The 20,553-nt window shown below is 39.5% G+C and overlaps 1 protein-coding gene and 1 long non-coding RNA gene across 2 annotated transcripts in view; one reads left to right on the top strand and one right to left on the bottom strand.

The window, feature by feature from the left end:
* The window catches only part of LOC148130760 (uncharacterized), a 64,748-nt gene extending 50,123 nt beyond the window's left edge, over positions 1 to 14,625 (top strand). Inside the window, exon 4 of the long non-coding RNA XR_015749290.1 lies at positions 13,355 to 14,625. This is a non-coding gene — a long non-coding RNA (uncharacterized LOC148130760). The remainder of the gene's footprint in view (positions 1 to 13,354) is intronic.
* Positions 1 to 20,553, bottom strand: part of LOC148130758 (multifunctional protein ADE2) — a 65,382-nt gene that overhangs the window by 10,292 nt on the left and 34,537 nt on the right. The window lies entirely within an intron of this gene.

Genomic DNA, 20,553 nt, shown 5'->3' with positions numbered 1-20,553 from the left:
ATTTTCTATAGTCAAACGCTGTTCCTGGGAGAGTTTTTTTTCTCCAGCCAGAAGGTAATCATGGACATAAGGAGCAAAGTTAGAGATAATAAAAGGGCTCTTCTTGCTTATCTGATTGTGTTGCCTTTGTGCCACAACGCGGGTCATCACAGCACTACAGAAGACACAGTTGATTAGACTGATTTTAAATCTATAGAAGCTCTTATGAAGCTCTTGTTATCAGTAGTAGAAAACATTTCTTGTCCTAAGAACCTAATTGCCTTCTAGATGTTGTCAGCAGGGAGGATTCCATACCTCATGAAACTACATGCTTCTCAGAAAAATTGTATCAGAAAAAGTAGGGGGAAAACAGGAAGCAATTTTTCCTTCGTTTTCAGATTGCTTCATATCCCTCCAGGCATAGAGCTATATTCTTCAGTAACAATGGCTGTGAGGAGTGATTTTATTTGCTTTGAGAGGATTAGAAAGTCACACAAGTCATATCTACCCCATTTGTGGGAGAGAAGGGAATGTTCCCTATCCTTGTATTGTTTTACAGCAATTTCTTCAGCCTATGGCTAAAGCGAAAGTCTTCTGAGAAAGAGACCGTGTGTTTCTATTATGTCACATCAGATGTGGCCTAAGCACACATGTTAAAGCTTTTGGTGCTGCTAGTTTTCACAAGCCATGCCCTGTGTTTGAAGCAGTAAACAGGGTTCTTCTCACAGTTAATTATGTGCCGCAGCACAGGAAAAATTGGAAATGAGTCAGCTGGCAGAGTAATTTTACTGCTTCTTTCCTGATGAATAAAAACTCTTTATCAATGGTTTTATAACCCATGAGAGTGATGCAGTCTAGCTCAATCATTAATCGTCAAAATAGCTTAGGGAACTGGCATGATGAATACACAGAAGTTAAGAATACTGCTGCTAGTATGATTTTGGACTGCAAAAGATCCAGTTAAACACAGGAACGTAACACAAAGACCTGCTGAACTGAGTTAAAATGTTACCGATGACATGTTTCAAGCCCTACATCAATATCAACTAAAGTGTTGGAAGAGCAGGGTTCATCACTAGCTAAGAAATTTTATCCCAGCACATCTGGGAGGGGGGAAATACACTTAAGTGTCTCTCTCTACAACTGTTCAAATATGAAGATCCATTTAAAGGCTGTGCTCTGTATCCTGATATAGGCTACAGTATAGAGGTGGTTCTGACCAGTTCTGAAGAACCGGTAGCAGAAATTTTGAGTAGTTCGGAATACCACCTCTGACTGGCCCTGCCAAACCCATCTATTCTCTGTCTCCCAAAGTCCCAGCTGATCGGGTCTTCTTTTGCTGCCTTGCACAGGAGAACGGAGCTGGAAAGCAGGTTAGTGGGGTGGGGAGAGAATGGGATTTTACAGTATCCTTCCCCTGCCATGCCCACCAAGCCATGCCACGCCCACCAAGCCACACCCACAGAACCGGTAGTAAAAAAATTTGAATCCCACCACTGCTACAGTACATTGGAGACCCAAGAATATCTTCTTGAGTATGGCATCTTGACTATGGAATGCTCTCTTCTTACAGGCCACATTCATGCCAACCTTTATTTCATTTCAATGCTATGTGAAAAACCTATTTACCTATTCTTGACTGTAGCGCGGTATTAACTTGCCATCTTATTTTGATGTGCAACCCTTTACTATGTTGTTATGCGTAGATTATTTTTCACTGTTTCATTCATGCTTATCCTACTTGGAGATCCACTGACATGAGGCACAATCCAAATATTCTAATTAATAAATTTAAATTGATAATGAAGATTAAGAGATGGGTAGAAAGATATAGTATGGAAACATGGTAGAAAGCTGTAGCAGAGCTGATTTCCAGTTAGAAAGGAATTACAACTTAAGCCATTAGTTTAGGAAATGTAAATAAGTAATCCAAACAAATTACTGTCGTGGAATTATGGATATTACATAATCCTTGTCATCCAAAGAATGAAGCAATGATTTGGGTTAAAGGAGGAAACAATGTTTTGTCAGGATTGCTGTGAGAGAAAGTCACCCATAAAAAGTCCACAGAGCATCCTTAATTTCAAGAACAATTAACTGAACTAACTGAAGAACAGGTAAAACAGTTTTTACAGTGACTGTCATCTAGTAGCCATATAATCTAGCCAGCAATAATCAGTGAGATGTTTTTTTAATTTAAATTGGCGTTTTTCAAACTGAAACTTTAAGATGTATGGACTTCAACTCAAGAATTTTCCAGCATGCTGGAAAGAAGAAGTCCAAAGCTCTCCAGGAAGAAGCAACACTAACCATTTCTGTACTGTTGTACAGATTTATCCATTAAGCTCCCAGAAGACTTTCCTATCTCCAGGAGAGCTAATCTTAAGTTTCCAACAATTCAGATTGGACAATATCTTGTCAACTAGATTTAAACTAACATGTATTCATTACAAAATATCCATTTTCCAGGTGAAAAATTAGTGCTCCCTGCTATACCTCTGGCCTTCTAAGACCCCAATTTACCATTGTCTTTTTTTTCTTTAATAAAGCAGTTGTGGCAATTACTCATCTCTGTTTGTTTTCCAATTCTTCTATGCCTTAGATGGGTCCAAGAATTATTCTGGAAAACAAAGATGATTCTAGAGCAGGGCTGTCAAGCTCGCGGGCCACAGGCCGGATGTGTCATGCGTTGGTCATGCCCAAGCCTGTTTTAGTGAAGGGAGGGGGCAAATCCCGATATGTCATGTGACACTGTGGTGACATGAGTTTGACATCTGTTCTAGAGGCTAGTGTTTCATTTTTGCAGCTTGCCAGACTTCTTTAGGTTTTTTTTTTTAAATCAAACATGCTTCAAAACATTTAAAATAAAACAGACTTTAAAACCAGTTAGGGAAGGGAGCTATCTCTAGGCATTGTCTCACTGTAGAGAGAACAGTATTATCAATCTCTTTTCTGATTTCTAAACTGCCACCAGGTTCATTATTCTAGCTGCTACAACAGGCTAATATAGTTGTGAGTAATTATAGGATTAGAAAGACATCATAAAATAGTCCTGAGACATTGGTGTGTTGGCAAATGTTCCAGCTTTGTTCGAATTTCTGGTGGCTCGGCTACAATTGGTGCTTTTGTGTTTGACAATGGAGGAGAACAAATCAATACCTCTATGATTAGGGAAGACTGTTCTAGGTTACACAACTGAGCCCACAAAAGAAATTGGAACTCAATTCTAGGTAAACATGCACAGAATCCTTGGATTTAGCATAGATACTTTTATAAATCTCTGTAGAGCAAATCTTTGAAGGTTTTCTCATCCTGACAAATTTCAAGTGTTGTTGCAAAGGGTCTGAATACATATGCCAATGTGATATTTCAGTTTTTTCTTCAACCAAGACTCTTCCAAGAGCTGGGCACCTGGTCCAAGTGAGGAACTGGGGGAGAAGGGCCTTCAACAAAGTACTGAATGAAGGGTCTGAATACTTATGCCAATGTAATATTTCAGAGTTTTTTTTTCTTTTTAATAAATGTACAGACATTTCTAAAATTCTGTTTTCACTTTATCATTACAGGGTACTTTTTAATGAGAAAAAAATTGAATTTCAAAAACTGTAGAATCAGGCTGCAACATGACAAAAATGGATAAAAGTGAAGGGGGTGTGAATACTTTCAGGATGCACTGTACATGCTCATACCAAGGTCACAAGATTCAATAGAGCAATGCTGGATTTTATATAAGATGCTAGTTCCCAAGTAAATTGTTTTCTCTGTCAACATCTACAGAGAACACTGTGTTTTTAATCCTCTGAACAAAATGGTCAAATCAGAACCAGAATGGAAGTTTGTCATTTTTATGACCTAAAACATGGGATGAATAGCTCTTCTGTATTTCCATCCCACCCCAACTTTGAAATATCTGATTTATTTGTTTGTTCGTGTGGCTACTATGATACAAGAACATGTCAATTCAATTATTTTAGCAGCATCATTAAGTAAAATTTTTGAGCAATATAATGCTGCCAACAAGTGTGGCAGAATAGGCATTCTGTAGGGTAGAATGCATACAAGATCCATGCCCTATATTTGAAATACTTGGCAGGAACATAGTGAAAATTAGATGACAGCAAGAGCTTCACAAACACAAGAAGTTTAAACAGGATTCAAACAGTCTGGTGGTTTGAATTGCATAAGCATATTTTATAACCAAGGCAAAAAAAAAAATAGAGTCAAGTTCAATAAACAAGGCAGGCTTGGCTGAAGAGACAAACAATTCATTTATATGATGGCAAAACACTGTTTTAAGAGATGGGTATTCAGTATTAAATGGAAAAATAACTGGATTCATTTTCAGTTACATAATTACTAACCTTGCTTTCTAAAATTAAGATACACATAAAACTAGTGCAACTCATTGCAAATAAGTGGATGAAATTATTCTGGAGTGCAGAGCAGACCTACCTTTTGAAATAAACATGCAAAAAACAAAATGCATTGAAATTGCAATAAACAAAAAGAGAGACACTGGATGCCTTTCAGTGGTTATGGAATAGAAATTCCATCAACTCCTAGCCACTAATGCCAATAGTTGCGAGTAATGGATGCTGAAGCGTGGTCCATACTTTCAAATCTGTTTCTGAAGAGTGTTCCTTGTCCTAAAAGAAACTATATTCTGAATTGTAGCAACATGGGGTGAGGGAGGGGGACCAAACAAAAGGAAGCATTAAAAAATGAAGGTCAACAATTACACATAAAGCATGATTCACATGTAATCTGTTATATATTTGCATACTTACCCATGATAGGTTGGTCCGTGGTGGCGGGAGATTTGAAGAGCCATCATTGGCCACGAGCCACCAGCTATAAAAAAGGCTGCCGCGGTTTCTCCGCATGGGATTACTAGAAAGAAAATAAAAAGGAAAAAATCAACTGGGTCTTGAGTCTCTTTTCCCACAATGCAACACTGGTGACGAAGGTGGGATAGTGAGACAAAGGAGCCCAGTTGTGCATGTGGCAACAAGGACCGAGCAAGACGAAATGGCCGGGAACAACTCGCCACCCACACCATTCAACCCAACAACCGAAGACTGGGAATCCTACATCAACCGATTCCTCGTGTTTCTAGAAGGGAGCGATCTCCAAGGAGTATCCTAAAATAGGAAGAGAGCCGTCTTCCTCACCCACTGCGGTCCCACAGTATTCAAAATGGCAAAGGCATTGGCAGCAGCCAACGATGTAAAGACGATGGCGTGGATGGACCTAGAGAAATTACTGCGAGCCCACTATGCACCAACCGTTTCATGCCTCATCAAAAGACACGAATTTTATCGGCGCAACCAAAAGGAAGACAAGAGCATTGGAGATTTTGTTGCAGCACTAAGAGACATTGGCGGAGCATGCGAATTTTTAAACATGGATGAGGCTATGATGGACCGCGTGGTCCTCGAATTAAAGGACCTTACACTACAGGGTCAACTACTAACAAGACCTAACATTGAAGGAGGCAATAGAAGAAGCCACCGCAGTGGAAGCCACACAGAAATCAGCAGCCACCATGCGACAAATGAATAAATTACCAAAAGAAACCCAAGAAGACACTAATCAAACACGCAATAAGACATCAGACGAAACAAAAAATCCCACCACCACAACACACCACAAGGACATTGAATCCCTATCAGAAGACGAAGAGGAAGAAGATGTAAATCAACTCCGGTCGGAAAAAGGTAGACGGGAGCGGAATGAAAGAAAGTCAGAATTCCGTTGTGCTGGGTGCGGAGGAAACCATCCACGTTCTGAATGCCATTTCTTCGATGCTATTTGCAGGTATTGTGAACGGCGGGGACACATAGCGAGGGCATGCCGAACTAGAAATAACTATGGCCCTAAACAAAGATGGAATACCCCTCCCAAGAGGGAGGGAAAAGCAAATAGGGAGCCATTGGAGTCAAGAAAACAGAAACAAGCGATGGAAAGAAGCAAACAGAAAAGAGGAAACACATCAAACAATAACCATTGGGCACTCAAACTCAATCAATGCAAAAAAGGTACATGTGCAAATCACCATATAAGGCCAGCCATGCGAGATGGAAGTGGACTCAGGCTCGTATTTATCAATGGTATCGTGGAATACCCTAAAAAGTCTAATACCTGATACAAACAAGGGAGAGCTCAAAATACAAAAACTCACACTAAAGGACTACCAGGGAAACAGAATTCCTGTAGTAGGTACCAGACATTTCAAAGTTGAATTCAAAAAACACACTAAAGTCCTTCCATTAACAATAGTCGACCGGGATCGACCCAGCCTACTGGGACTCGAATGGTTTGCACCATTAGGAATCGGAGAAACCGGAATAAACAGCATTACTGAGACAGACTGAGAAGAGAACCTGATGAAAGAATTCCAGGACGTTTTCAACGGAGAACTGGGCAAGTACCAAGGGTCCCCTATCTCATTTAATTTAAATCCAAATATAGCCCCTATAAGACTAAAGGCGAGGCGAGTTCCTTTCACGTTAAAACCAAAAATTGATGAACAATTAGATAAACTTATTGCACAGGGGTTATTAGAACCAATAGATCACGCAAGGTGGGAAACCCCAATTGTTACCCCTATTAAACCAGATGGGTCCGTACATATCTGCGGGGACTACAAAGCAACAACCATGCGCTACAGCAAAGCGCATACCCAGTTCCGGTGGTACAGCACCTACTACATTCTTTAGTGGGAGGTAAAATCTTTGCGAAATTGGACCTTGCACAAGCCTACCAACAATTACCAGTTGACCCAGAAACAGCGGAAGCACAAACAATTGTGACACACAGGGGGGCATTCAAATGCAACAGACTGCAATTTGGAGTTAGCGTGGCTCCAGGGGTATTCCAGAGTTTAATGGAACACCTATTGCAAGGAATAAAGGGGGTGGTACCATACTTTGATGATATATTAGTATCAGCCAAGGACAAAGAACAACTGAAAGACCGCCTAAGAGAGGTCTTAAAAAAATTTAAAGGCGGGACTTAAAGTAAAAAAAGAGAAGTGCCAATTAGCCACCGACAAAGTCGAATTCCTGGGATACCTCATAGACAAAGAAGGGATCCACCCCACTGAAAACAAAATCAGAGCAATAAAGGAAGCTCCCAGACCCAAAAATAAAACAGACTTGCAAGCCTTCTTGGGACTTATTAATTTTTACAGTGTATTCTTACCACAGAAAACAACGATAGCGGAACCACTACACAGGTTGCTTGATAAGAAAGCTACCTGGACCTGGGGGCAACAAGAAGAAACAGCATTCCAGGAAATAAAAAACTTACTTACATCAGACTGTGTGCTAATACAATACAGCGAGACCCTTCCAATAACATTAACATGCAATGCATCACCATTCGGCATAGGTGCCACACTCAGCCACGTATTACCTGATGGAAGAGAAGCACCTATCGCATTCTATTCAAAAACTCTATCTAAACCGGAGCGGAATTACAGCCAACTAGATAGGGAGGCATTGGCCGCAATAACAGGAATAAAATGTTTCCACGAATATATCTATGGCAGACCTTTTTCACTTGACACAGACCATAAACCTCTCCTAGGAATCCTCACAGGAAACAAAGCTACACCTAACATACTGTCACCGCGGATGACGAGGTGGTCTGAATTCCTAGCTGCCTATAACTACAACTTGATCTACCAACCAGGAAAGAACATAACACACACTGACGCCCTGAGCCGTTCCCCCCTACCTGATTTAGACGATGATCCTGCACCAACCACATCAACCCTTCAAATCGAGATGTTGGCAAACCTACCCATAATAGCAACAGACATTGCTATGGAAACCACGAGAGACAGAAACCTGGCGTGGATTTTAAATTGGGTAAGTAAAGGGTGGCCAGAGACTGCAAGTGACGAGACTGTTAAACCGTTTCGGAATAGACAAATGGAACTATCAATCTTAAAGGGATGTATACTATGGGGGGATAGGGTGGTCATACCAAACATATTAAGGAAATGAATACTTGAATTATTGCATGAGGGTCACCCGGGTATTGTCAGAATGAAGTCCCTGGCTAGGAGTTATGTATGGTGGCCAGGGATGGATAAAGACATAGGAGAATGGGTAGCAACTTGTAAACGATGCCAGGAATCTAGACCTACACCCCTTTCTGCACCTATACACGAATGGGAAACACCTAGGGGACCATGGTCTAGAATACACATTGATTTTGCAGGACCAACTAAAGGACACACATTCTTAATAGTGGTAGACGCTTACTCAAATTGGCTAGAGGTAAGCATCATGCACTCAACCACAACAGAAGCTGTTATTAGACAACTAAGGAAACTTTTTACGACACATGGATTGCCGGATTTAGTTGTATCCAACAACAGACCACAATTCACGGCATTAACATTCGAAAGGTTCCTGGCAGAACAAGGAATAAGGCATGCACTAACAGTGCCGGGACATCCGGCTATGAACGGATGGGCGGAACGCATGTTCCGTTACACTAAGGAAGCACTACACAAATTGGGACCGGGGGATATACAGGAAAAAATAGACAAACTACTAAGTATACAACACATTACACCAAACACCACAACAAATAAAAGCCCAGCAGAATTATTAATGGGAAGGAAACTAAGATCAAACCTAGACAGTCTACACCCCACATATAGCCCAGAAAAGCCAGCAGACTCCTTCAGTAAGTGCCGCACATTCAAAACAAGGGACCTAGTCTATGCAAAAAACCTCACGGGGGAACCATTGTGGATACCAGCAACAATAACCCAAATAACAGGACCCGGTCATACAGGGTAGACACAGAGGACGGAAAGAGCTGGAGGAGACACATAGACCAAATCAGATCGAGGATCACACTGAGAAACACTAACAATCAGGATGAAAAGGGGGGAGAACCTACACAAATAAAGGAATTGCCGCAAACATTAAACAAAAATAGCCAAACCAGAGATGTTTTTATGTTTTGTTTGTTTATAAAAAACCAATTAAAAAAAAATAGCCTAACCAGAGAGGGGGGAGACCCCCTCAAACACAAACAAAAGGGGAGGGGGAGACCCTCCACAAGTAAAGAAGTGACAAAACAAACCCTAACAACGACACAACAACCAATACTAACATTAGTCCCAATCGGAAATCGCAAACACGTACCTGAAACTATAGAAGAAGAAAACAACTTGGGGACATTGGAGCAGGAAGCCACTCCTGGTGGGAGCGGCCGAGCCAACTCAACCAGCCAGGAAAGGCCTGGCGGGAGCGGCATGGCTGACTCTACCTTCCAGGAGGCGCCACGGAAAAGAATGGGAAAAACAGCAACCCCGTCTGAACAGTCCAGAGGCGAACTCACGACTGAATTGCACAGGTCCAGTCGGAACCATAAGAGCCCCACCTACTTACGTGACTACGTAAGATAGGTGAGGCCCGGATTGGTTAGACTGGACCACATGGGGAGGGGTGTTATATATTTGCATACTTACCTATGATAGTTTGGTCCGTGGTGGTGGGAGATTTGAAGAGCCATCATTGGCCACGAGCCGCGAGCAGCCGGCTATAAAAAAGGCTGCCACGGTTTCTCCGCATGGGATTACTAGAAAGAAAATAAAAAGGGAAAAGTCAACTGGGTCTCGAGTCTCTTTTCCCACAACGCAACATAATTCATGTAAAACAAAGCGCACTTAATGCTTGCTTTCAAAATGGAGAACTGCATTCCCTCAAAGGAGTAAGACCACACACTTACCAGCAAGGCAGGTAACAGATTTTATTAACACTATTCTGTAATATCTGCTAAGGTTCTCTTTTGTCTCCATTTATTTCAGTGTTTGTCAAACTTGGCAACTTTAAGATGGGAGGACTTCAACTCCCAGAATTTCCCAGTCAGCCTAGCCATCTTAAAGTTGCCAAGTTGGACAAACATTATTATGGCTGCCTCAAGGGAGATGTGCACTAGGTAGACTAAAACAGCTCTAGGAGCCAAGCCGCAAGACTGCTCTGCACATTGCTGCTTTATTTCATTGCACTTCAGGTCCTACAGGATAAAGTAGCTGTGAATGAAGTGTTGAAAGAAAGAAAAAATAAGACTTGGGTAAAAAACAAAACAATTGTGAGGATTGTGGTATGGGGATTTATGAAGGGGCCTGACCTCAGCTGCATCCCTGGGCTAAACTGGTTCAGCCAGTAAGGCAGATTTTGGGGAAATGTCCTCAAGAGACAACGCAGTAAATATCCAAAACTATTGTACAGCATGTTTCTATAACAAATACATAATTATTGGTTACAGAATGCACTTAAAATAATGTTTCATTTCCTTCTCCAGAACATAATTCAAAACAGCTACCTGCCTTTAAACAAGCCTTAAAAACCTGGGCTCTCCCCTTAGGTCTTGGGTTATAGTGTATGGTTGGGCCCCTTTAAGTTGGGGAACAACTTTCATTTTTTATTTTATTCATTTGTTCATATACCACATTTATTATTTTTACAAATAACTCCATGTGGCAAACATACCCAATATATCTTTCTGGTCCTATTTCACCCCCCCCCCCCCAACAACAGTCTTGTGTGGGGCGAATTGGGCTGATGTGAGGGTGTGGTGGTTTTTTTTTTCTCCCTCCAATCATGTTTGTTTTTTACTTGGACAGACTACATTTTTAGAAATGAATAAAGGAATAGCTCTCAAAGCACCTGAAAGCAAATAAGTTTACAAGGATGTGCTTGTAGGAAGATATATACCAGTTTACTCACATTTAGTGTATTTCTATTCTGATGTCATTATCATGTTATTGAAGGAAAACGTGAGATATCAAGGAAAGAATACAGATTTTCTGAGTATCTGAGATTCAAGGCTACAACCTTCTTCACCTTTGCTTCATATTATTTATCTCCTCTGTTCTGCAGTTCCGAAGGTAACAAGTTGGAGATGAAGATGTGTGGATACAAATTACTTTTCCCCAAATACAAATTGCTTCCTTTGTGTTTCAGTTTTGCCCTCTTTTAACACATGCCGAGAGGCATAAAGTCTTCAAGTCGTCAGACATGAAACATACTCAACTCTATATATTTTTCATTGGGCGATCCTCCAAACTTTATTACCATATTACAAGCAGCAAAAATAGAACTTGCTTTGCAAAATGGAAAGTATTTGTGAAGGCTAAAAACAAGGACATTTCTTCACCCGCTCATTCTATAGCATTCATTATTTTAAATGAGATGGATGGCTGCAAAAGTTTTTGGGGAGGAATAAATATTTGTACTGGATCCCTTGGCCTAGTTTTGCACTGGCCTTACATCTGGGAAAGTAATAGGTTGTGGTTTGTTTTTTGCGATAGCAAACAATTTCAAAAATAAATCCTAGAAAATGTTGAGTGTCATCATTCATATATTGAGATAAAAACTTTGGACGCCAAATGGTTAATACAGGCACCATCTAAATTACATCCCTGTGACTTTTTTCCAATTTCTCTGGTTGTTGTTTTTAAAACTGCCCTCTTTGCAAACACTCAGTGGGATACCTCTAAATCCACAGACGAGAAGAGCCCAGAACTGCTGACTGAGTTTGAGAGTGACAACACAATGTCACACATTTTGTATGGGGTTGGAAGCAGCAACAATAAAGCAGGCCTCGAGTCTCTGCTCGATTACATAAGTATTATACAAGAGATGCTATTTTTTTCTACTGTAATTGCCAAATTGAACTCAAATGTCTTATGACTTTCATTCTTCCCATTTTGTTAAGCTATTGAAAGCATGACACTTTCCAATATGCTTGCCAAAAGAAATTAATTTAATGAAGACTTTCCTCCATTTAAATCAGTATTATATATAGTTAATATCTCAAATAGAGATTTGTTCTGGGTGCTATTAACAGGAGATGCCAAGGCTGGTACCTTCTATAGATAACATATAATTTTTTCTACAGCTGTGCTATGACTGGTATAAAAAAAATTGGGATGCAATCTTGAGTCCTAAGGCTTGTATATAGTGACCTAAATCCACGCCTACTTCTAAGTAAAAACCTTTCAGATCAGACTGCAAATTTATGCTGCATCACCTTATGGAAGGATCCCAATCAGACTGAGCTGATGAATTTAATTTATTTTACTTTGGGGTGTTGTGTAACAGCCATCATTTTTCCAAAAACTTTTTTAAATTTCAGAAAAATATAAACTACAAAAGAGCAAATTAAAGAGAAAGAGGGGAGGAAATGGAAAAAGTAAAACTGGGAAGTGCAGACAAATGGGAGAAAAGCTGCAGGGGGAAAAAAACCTTCAGACTTTGTTCAGTACAGATAAACATCTAAAAATCAATAATTCTTTGAATTCAAATAAACCATAACACAGGCATAACAATACTTCTATCATCATAAACAAGCCATCAAAACATTTCTTTTCTTTCAGTTTCAAGTAAAAAAAATACCCAAGAGTGGTTTTCAAATAAAACAAAGCTAGACAAAGTCTCTTTTTGAATCAAAGCAGTCAATTTTGCCATTTCTACCAATTCCATTAATTTTACCATCCATTCTTCCACTGTGAATACATGCAAGTCCTTTCTTCTCTGAGTACAGAGGAGCCTTGCTGCTGTTGTGATATATAAGAACAATATCCCACGGTTTTTTTTCAATCTGTCAATCAAAAAAGAAGTCTCTGGCTTCAGTTGTACATTCCAATTTAAGAATTCTTTGATTCTGATATATGATTCCAATAAATTTTAGCTTCCTTACATGATCATTAGAGATCATAAAAAGTGTCTTCAGATTGTTTACATTTCCAACATATATTTGATATACCCTTGTACATCTTTGACAATTTATCAGGTGTTAAATGCCTACGATACACCAGCATCTTATAAAAAAATTTCCTTCAAATTATAATGTAATAGCCACCATTTTGAGTTTATGTCTAGGAAAGCCAATTATTCAGTTTCTTTTCCCTGTATTATATATTCCATTATAAGGTATTTAAAAATCGTAATGTCACAGCCAGAGGCACTGGGTTGAGGGGACAACTATATATATTATTTTTTTAAAAATATATATTTTCCCATTTATTTAGCTTTTCAAGTCTCATAAGCTCTTGGGTTTGTCAAAGAAAAAGATATGGCCACTTTTATTTTTTCATTTGTTTTTAGCTTTCATGGGACACTTTGACAACAGCTAATCAAAGAGGCCATGAGGCTGTTGCAACAGATGTGTAATTTATGTTACTGTTACGTCAACAGTATACAAGCAGTATACATGCACCATAGTCCTAAAGGACAGCTTTTTTAAGAAAAAGAGCATAATTACACTTGAAATGTTTTATTTACGGTATAACATTTACATTTGGTTGATTCCTTCAACTCCTTTTTTAAATTTATTGCCTCAGATAGGAAGAGAAAATTAGGCTTGAAAGCAGACTACAGTTTTTGAGCCCAATGTAGACCTAACTCAACTGCTAAAGGGAGGATGCTGGCTAGAAGTTCAACAATCCTACTACGTCCACCAAGCCATGAAAGTAGTGTGGAAAGGTGAGCAAAGGAGAGTGAGAGACAGATCCAAATTCCAAAGGCCACATTCAAGAGAATTAAAGCAAAATAAAAGGAACAGAAAACAAAGTATATACAAATCTAAAACAGTAGAACACAATCAACTAATGGAACAAAAGTTGCCCTCAGAAGTTGTGGCAGCGCCATCACTTGAGACTTTCAAGTAGAGATTGGACTCCCATCTGTCAGAAATGGTGTAGGGTCTCCTGCTTGGGCAGAGGGTTGGACTAGATGACCTACAAGGTCCCTTCCAACTCTGATTATCTGTTTATCTGTTTATCTTTAAAATAGTAGATTATACAACCATTGGTTGTGTCTGACAGAATAGTTAAAGTTAAAAATAGCAGTAGATATTTCAAACTAAATTGAGCAAAAGAGCTTCAAAATATAAAAACTTAGCAATAAAAACAAAAATGTTCTTTGTACAGAAATCTTTATTTTGTAATATTTTCAAATAAAAACCCCATTCATTTTGTATCTCTGCCTCTAACTAATGCCGTCTCACAATCAAGCTATCTCACAACCTACAGCACTAAACTTCAAATGTTTGGGCTAATTTCAACTTTTGGGAGATCACAATGACTGGAATTGATTTGACATCTAGAAGAGCCAAATAGGACAACACTAGTTATTAAATGCAGAATAAATAAATCAGGAAATAGTTAGCATTCTATTCTGCCCAACCTTACCCCCACACCTTATGCCTGCGGATAAAATTGGATTTAACTCATCATTTGCAGGCAGCATTTATCTTAATTAGTCTGGAAGGCTGAAGTGAAAACACTGTTGAGTCTATTACATTCAGAAGCCACAAAGCTGATAAAGGCTGATGTATAAATAATGGATTATGTAAGCTAGATATAAGTCTGTATAGAGAGTGCATTCTGGATAACTCTTTTTATCCCTATCTTTGAAGGTTTTATCCGAACAAACTGGAAAGTGGGAACGGGGCAGGCAGCCTGGCAAGAATTAAATCCCGGTTCTCTTTGAGCTAACAAATATTTACTCAAAATACAAATCAACATTTGCTTAGGAAATGGGCATTCATTTATGAAATGAGGGATGCTAATACTCATGGAGAAGGCACAGTGGTGGAGCCCAAAATGATATGCTGTAGTAAAATCAAAATGATTTTTGCTTAGTATGATTGAATGTTAGTGCATATAGTGTAATTACTGAATATCTGATTAGTAAAATCAGTGATTTAGTGAATTTAATTGACCAGTGTGTTTAGTAATTACTGTAATAAATTAGGCTGTTTGTTGCTTAGCAAAATTTGATTAGTGAATTGAATAACCATTGATTGATTTTTAGTAATAAGCAACCTTACTTTTGATTTGTTCTCTAACATATCAATTAACATTTATTAATTACCAACATTCATTAAGTAACTGTCTACCTATCACATTAACTAGCTATTGTAATTGATTACTGTACTATTGCCATTGACCATGCCAGCCAAAAACTCCAAACCAAAAGAAAAATATCTCTACCAATGACCTCCCAGACTCCTGCACGTTTCAAATGTCTTGAAACCATCAATGAAAGCGAAATTTACATCAAACGCTGCCTATGCGATAATCTAGCCCACCCTGCCTGCTTAAACACAAACAAAAACCTAGCTGATATGGTTAAAAATTCAGATACATTCTTTTTTCTATGTCCATCATATTCTCCTAAGCTAAACAGAGTACCCTACCTGACAGAGTTGAAAGCATAGAATCACTCATTCACTCAACAAAAGAACGCTTAGCAACACGTTTTGAAACAACTATACAAGTAAGCCTAATTTCTCTTGGAAAAAAAATACAGCACAGATAAGTGAGTACCTATCAGCTCAAAATCAAATGCCACAACAACCACAACCACTACTTCACCTACAATCACAACTACAACCAAAAATAACCACCAAACCACAGCCACAAACAATTACTATCCCTTCAAATAATTCCACAAATAATATCTCCTTACTCATCAGAGACACCATGGAACGTGAACAGAAACGTCCAAATGCCATCTTATTGGTCTCAAAGACACCAACGAATCAGATGACATCACCAAAGTTCGTGATATCATAATACAACAAACATCTCTCCTGAAGATATCATTAAAATAACCAGAGATGGCCATGGGTACAAATACAATGATGGCTCGCTCTGTGCCCCAAGATTTTGTAGAGTTGTATGCAAAAATGAGTCCGCAAATGCATATTCATTCATACAATAAATGCCATTGCAAAAACCAATCCCAACCACAAAAAACTTCGCTCAAGACCAGACCTATCCATACTGCAAAGAATCCGCTCCCATGAACTCCGCGCAGAACTCAAAAACCATCTAGACGATAGAGAAATTGACTACAGAGCTGACTGCATCAAAAGAAAGTCACACAACCCACAACTCCACATCCAACCCCACCCCATCCAATCCAACATCACTCAAAATTAGGCATGCACGCCCCTAACTACCTCTATTCCAACTGCAACTGATATGTAATATCAATGTATATATATTGTCACACTATTGTTCAATTAGTAATGGTATTATGTATAAACGGAAAAACCCAATAAAGTGTTGGGGGGGAAAAAGAAAGTAGATACCAAAAGAACAAAAAAATATCTTCACAATGAAATTATGTCAAGAAAGACCACTTCTAATTCTATTCTATTCTATTCAAGGATTTCACTGGATTGGGTATAACACTATATATTTTGGGTGGGGGAACCCAATCTAAACTAAGGTAGGTCTGTATCCTTCTAAATTAAGATAATTAAGAATTTTTCTGGTTCTTCATACTACTTCCTTGGATTCAGATTCCAATAACTGCTTCATGAAGCTGAAGAATTTTCCAAAGCTGTCTCCTGTGTTTTTGAATTTACACCGCCATATAGATCACGGGTGTCAAACTCGATCACATCATGTGACATCACATGACTTATTGTGACTTTTTTGCCTTTGCAGAGCCAGGTGGGTGTGGCCTGCATGTGATGCATCTGGCCCATGGGCCACCATTTTGACACCCCTGGTATAGATGAGTTAATATCAGTATAAAATGATAAAACATTGAGATTACATTTATAATGCCCAGGAAGGCATGAGATAGGCATGAAAGCAAGCCAGCTAGCTTTAGAAAGTAAATGGCTACAGACCAAAGAAAAAAATACAGATGTAGCAGTGGCTGAGCAGATGGCAAAACAATGCTTATAAAAATGTTGGAAGAAATATCCACCTGGGATCAGTTCCAAGTGGGGAAAAAGACACCAGAAACATGGAGGCTGTTTGGAAAGATGGTTTAATGATGGACATTGTCTTAAAATCAAATGCCGTCCAACATTTTGAGTGTCTTGGGATATTTTTAAAGTTTTCACCACAGCAGTGATTCAAATTTTCACATGATTTTGTAAATCGCTCACTTCCTTTTTTCCCTCATCCATCAATAGATAACAGCCTATATTTACATTATTTCTTTCCTGGATTCCAGAAATCAGCATCGATCCGGCCCCTTCAAATCTACTATCCCTATAATCTGCAGATTATATGACTTGTCAATGGGTCAAATCCAAAAAAATACAATGTCATCAAATCTTTATTATCACTATGTTCTTAAAAATAAAGGTTGGTTGGGAAATATCTATGAGATTCTCAATCATCCAGGTCATAGCCGTCTCAAAGGTGCTTTTCCATTTGTCAGAAGACACATGCCCTGAGTGTGTGCGTGTGTGTTCTTGCTAACAAATCCTATTTCCTGATCACTTCCGATTATCTTTAAGTGGTTCTTAAAGAAGGTGTTTTCCTTACAGTACTGAATTCTTAGATAGAAAGTAGGGGTTTTAATAAAGATTAGCAGGAATAGTTAGGCTATTAGCTGAATTAGGCTTTGGGTGGGTTTTTTTTAGCTATACAGTGTACTAGAGAAGCTAAATATTAGCCATGTAAATCTATCTCATAGCAATTATGTAAAGTATGGTTTTCACAAGACAATCCATAGTTAATATTTTATACTGTAGAAGCATATTTATTTTCTTTGGGAAAAATACATTTCTGCCACTTTTTGCCATCCATCCATGTTTGTGTTGTATATCTCATGCCTTTACTGTATGATTTTTACAAATTCAATCATTTGTGACCCAACAAACTAAACCAAGCCAGTGGTGGGATTCAAATTTTTTTTTACTACTAGTTCCTTGGCCGTGGCTTGGTGGGTGTGGCAGGGGAAGGATACTTTAAAATCTCCAGTCAGTGGTGGTATTTGCTGGTTCTCCAAACTTACTCAAAATTACTGCCACCGGTTCTCCAGAACTGGTCAGAACCTTATGAATACTACCTCTGAACTAAGCCATCTAAAATAAACATCTTTCCATTTCAGAAGTCCCAACTACTTTGCTAACTTCCAGATTGTTCAGCCCCACTGCAAAGTGTAGTAGGCATCACTTAGAGCCCCACTGCTAATTGCAGTGGAATCACTGAGAATCCTTGCTCCTTTCTAACATCCATGACTGTGTTGGAAGTTAAAAACCACCCCTCTCCTAGGAAAATGAAATATTTTAGGATATACTAAAAAGGCAGAATATTTCCCCTAAATAGAAAAGTAGAAACTCAAGAGAGGCAGAAACTCAGCCCCCCACCTTTGCTAATGGGCCATTACTCTGACCTAGGCCAGTCTATTTTACATAACCAAGATCTACTTCAGGTAAAGCTATAATAGGAATTGCTCAAAGCCCTTTCATTACATCATCATCCAGCAAGGCTCAACCAAGCCTGGGACTCAGAACAGCCTAGAGTTGCCCCTGCATAGCCCCATGGGAGTCTGACAACCAATCAGAATACAAGTTCAAATTCAAATCCCAACAGAGGGTATAAAACAACTGCACTCTCAGCATATCAGTCCTTCTTTCTTCACCCAAGGCATGTGATCCTGTCCACCATTAAACCATCTTTCCAAGCAGTCACCATGTTTCCAGTGTCTTTCTTCCCCACTTGGAACTGAACCCAAAAGGATATTTCTTCCAACAACTGTTTCTCCATCTATTTTCTGGCAGCAGATGCCAGAAATCAGATGCCAGCAATCTGGAACAGGCTCACTGGGAATGTGAAACAATAGTTTAGTTATTTATTTATTTGATTTGTCAATCGCTTACAAGATACAGGTATAAGAATAAACATAGTTTTGAATACATCAGATGGATACTTATAAGAAAAATAAAAAGAAACAATAGGACAGGGACAGTAGGCACTTTGGTGTACTTATGCACGCCCCCTACAGACCTCTTAGGAAAGGGGTGAGGTCAATAGTAGACAGTCTAAGGTTAAAGTTTTTGGTGTTTGGGGAAGAAACCACGGAGTCAGGTAGACTATTCCAGACATTGACCACTCTGTTGCCGAAGTCGTATTTCCTGCAATCAGGTTTGGTGCGATTAACCTTGAGTGTGTATCTATTGTTTGCTCTTGTGTTGTTATGGTTGAAGCTGAAGTATTCATTGACAGGTAGGACATTGCAATGTATGATTTTATATACTATACTATATAGATATCTATATAGAGATTATATATTATACCTATATCTATATACCGTATTTATCGGCGTATAACACGCACAGGCGTATAACACGCATCTTCATTTTAAGAGGAAATTTCACCCCCACTCCCACCCAGCAGCAGCGGCGCTTCAATCCCACAGTGTCCCATTCTGCCTGCCTGCCTGCCTGCCTTAGTTTCTGGTTGTTTGGGAGCAGCTTCGGCTGAGAATAATAACTATTCGCCTCTTTTACTCAGCCGAAGCTGTTCCAATTCAACCATTAACGAAGGCAGGCAGGCAGGCAGAACGGAGCACTGGGTTGAACCCCGCGCGCGCGCGGGCGGACGGGATGGGGGTGGGGAGAAAACAGGCGCTTCGGCGACAGGAAAAGCCCCCTGCTTCTTTGAAGCAGTTTCTTCCTGTGCTGGTGGAGGAGCGAGAGAGCGACTGAGAGAGCTGAGCCAGAGAGCAGGACAGGCTTCGGTTGCTTCCTCCCTCCCCTTCTTTCATTTGTGTCCTTGATCCCCGATCCCAGCAGCATTCACCAAAGGCTTCTTAACATTATATCGGCGTATAACACGCATACATGATTTGCCCCCTATTTTCAGGGGGAAAAAAGTGCGTGTTATACGCCGATAAACACGGTATTATATCTATCTTATATCTATATATATATAGATAAAGCTCTACTGTATGTATGCAGATATATAGAACCCCTCAGCCTGATTCCATGTATGGTTTACAGACTGAAGTATGTATCCAGAAGAAAATTGTTTTTGTCATTTGTCTGATGTCATTTCTGATATTAGTCATTTTAAGTGCAATGCTGCCATAGCTGAGATGCCATAACTGTTCTTCCTTTTTACCAACCACCAGAGATGAAAGCACACCACCTCTTGCTTTCCATTCCCAAAACAGATTCAGCAAAACAGTAGAAGAGAGAACCCTAATACCTGAATTCCTTTTGCCTGGAGCCGATCCTTGAGTGGGGATAGTGGATGGGCTCAAATCCAAACAGGATTTTAACATGCCTTGTTGTCATATAGAAACTAATACAATCAATCTGTATAGTTTTGAATGTGACTGCATCCCCCAGATACTATCTTGCTTCTGTAACCTCTGAAAACAGTTCAGTGTTTGGGACTAAACTCAGTTTATAAACCTTTCCTATAACCGTTTCCCTTCAAACATTAGGGCTGTAACACAAAGAAAACTACTTGTGGCTTCCTAGAACATCTGAGGCTACTTTAAAACAGTTACACCAGTGATGGTATTCTACCGACTCGGGTGAACAGGTAGTAAAAAATGTTACCCTTCGGCTGAATCAGCAGTTAAAAAAAACAGCTACCGGTTCAGCCAAACTGGTATTTTTCTTTTTTCTTTCCTTCCGATGATCAGCTGTTCTGCTGATCGGCCGTGCAGGCATGTCCCTCACTGTCTTACTGCTTCACCCAGGCGGCTTCCCTGAGGCCCAGGAGGCAAAAAAAAAAGAGAGGAGTGGGTGTGCTGCTGCAAAAATGGCACG

Source organism: Notechis scutatus, chromosome 4 (assembly GCF_049901735.1).
Source record: "Notechis scutatus isolate UNSWTSFEM ecotype Mainland chromosome 4, rNotScu1.2, whole genome shotgun sequence".
Classification (NCBI taxonomy): Eukaryota; Metazoa; Chordata; class Lepidosauria; order Squamata; family Elapidae; genus Notechis; species Notechis scutatus.
Note: the sequence above shows the minus strand (reverse complement) of the source record. Positions and strands in the feature narration are given on the sequence as shown.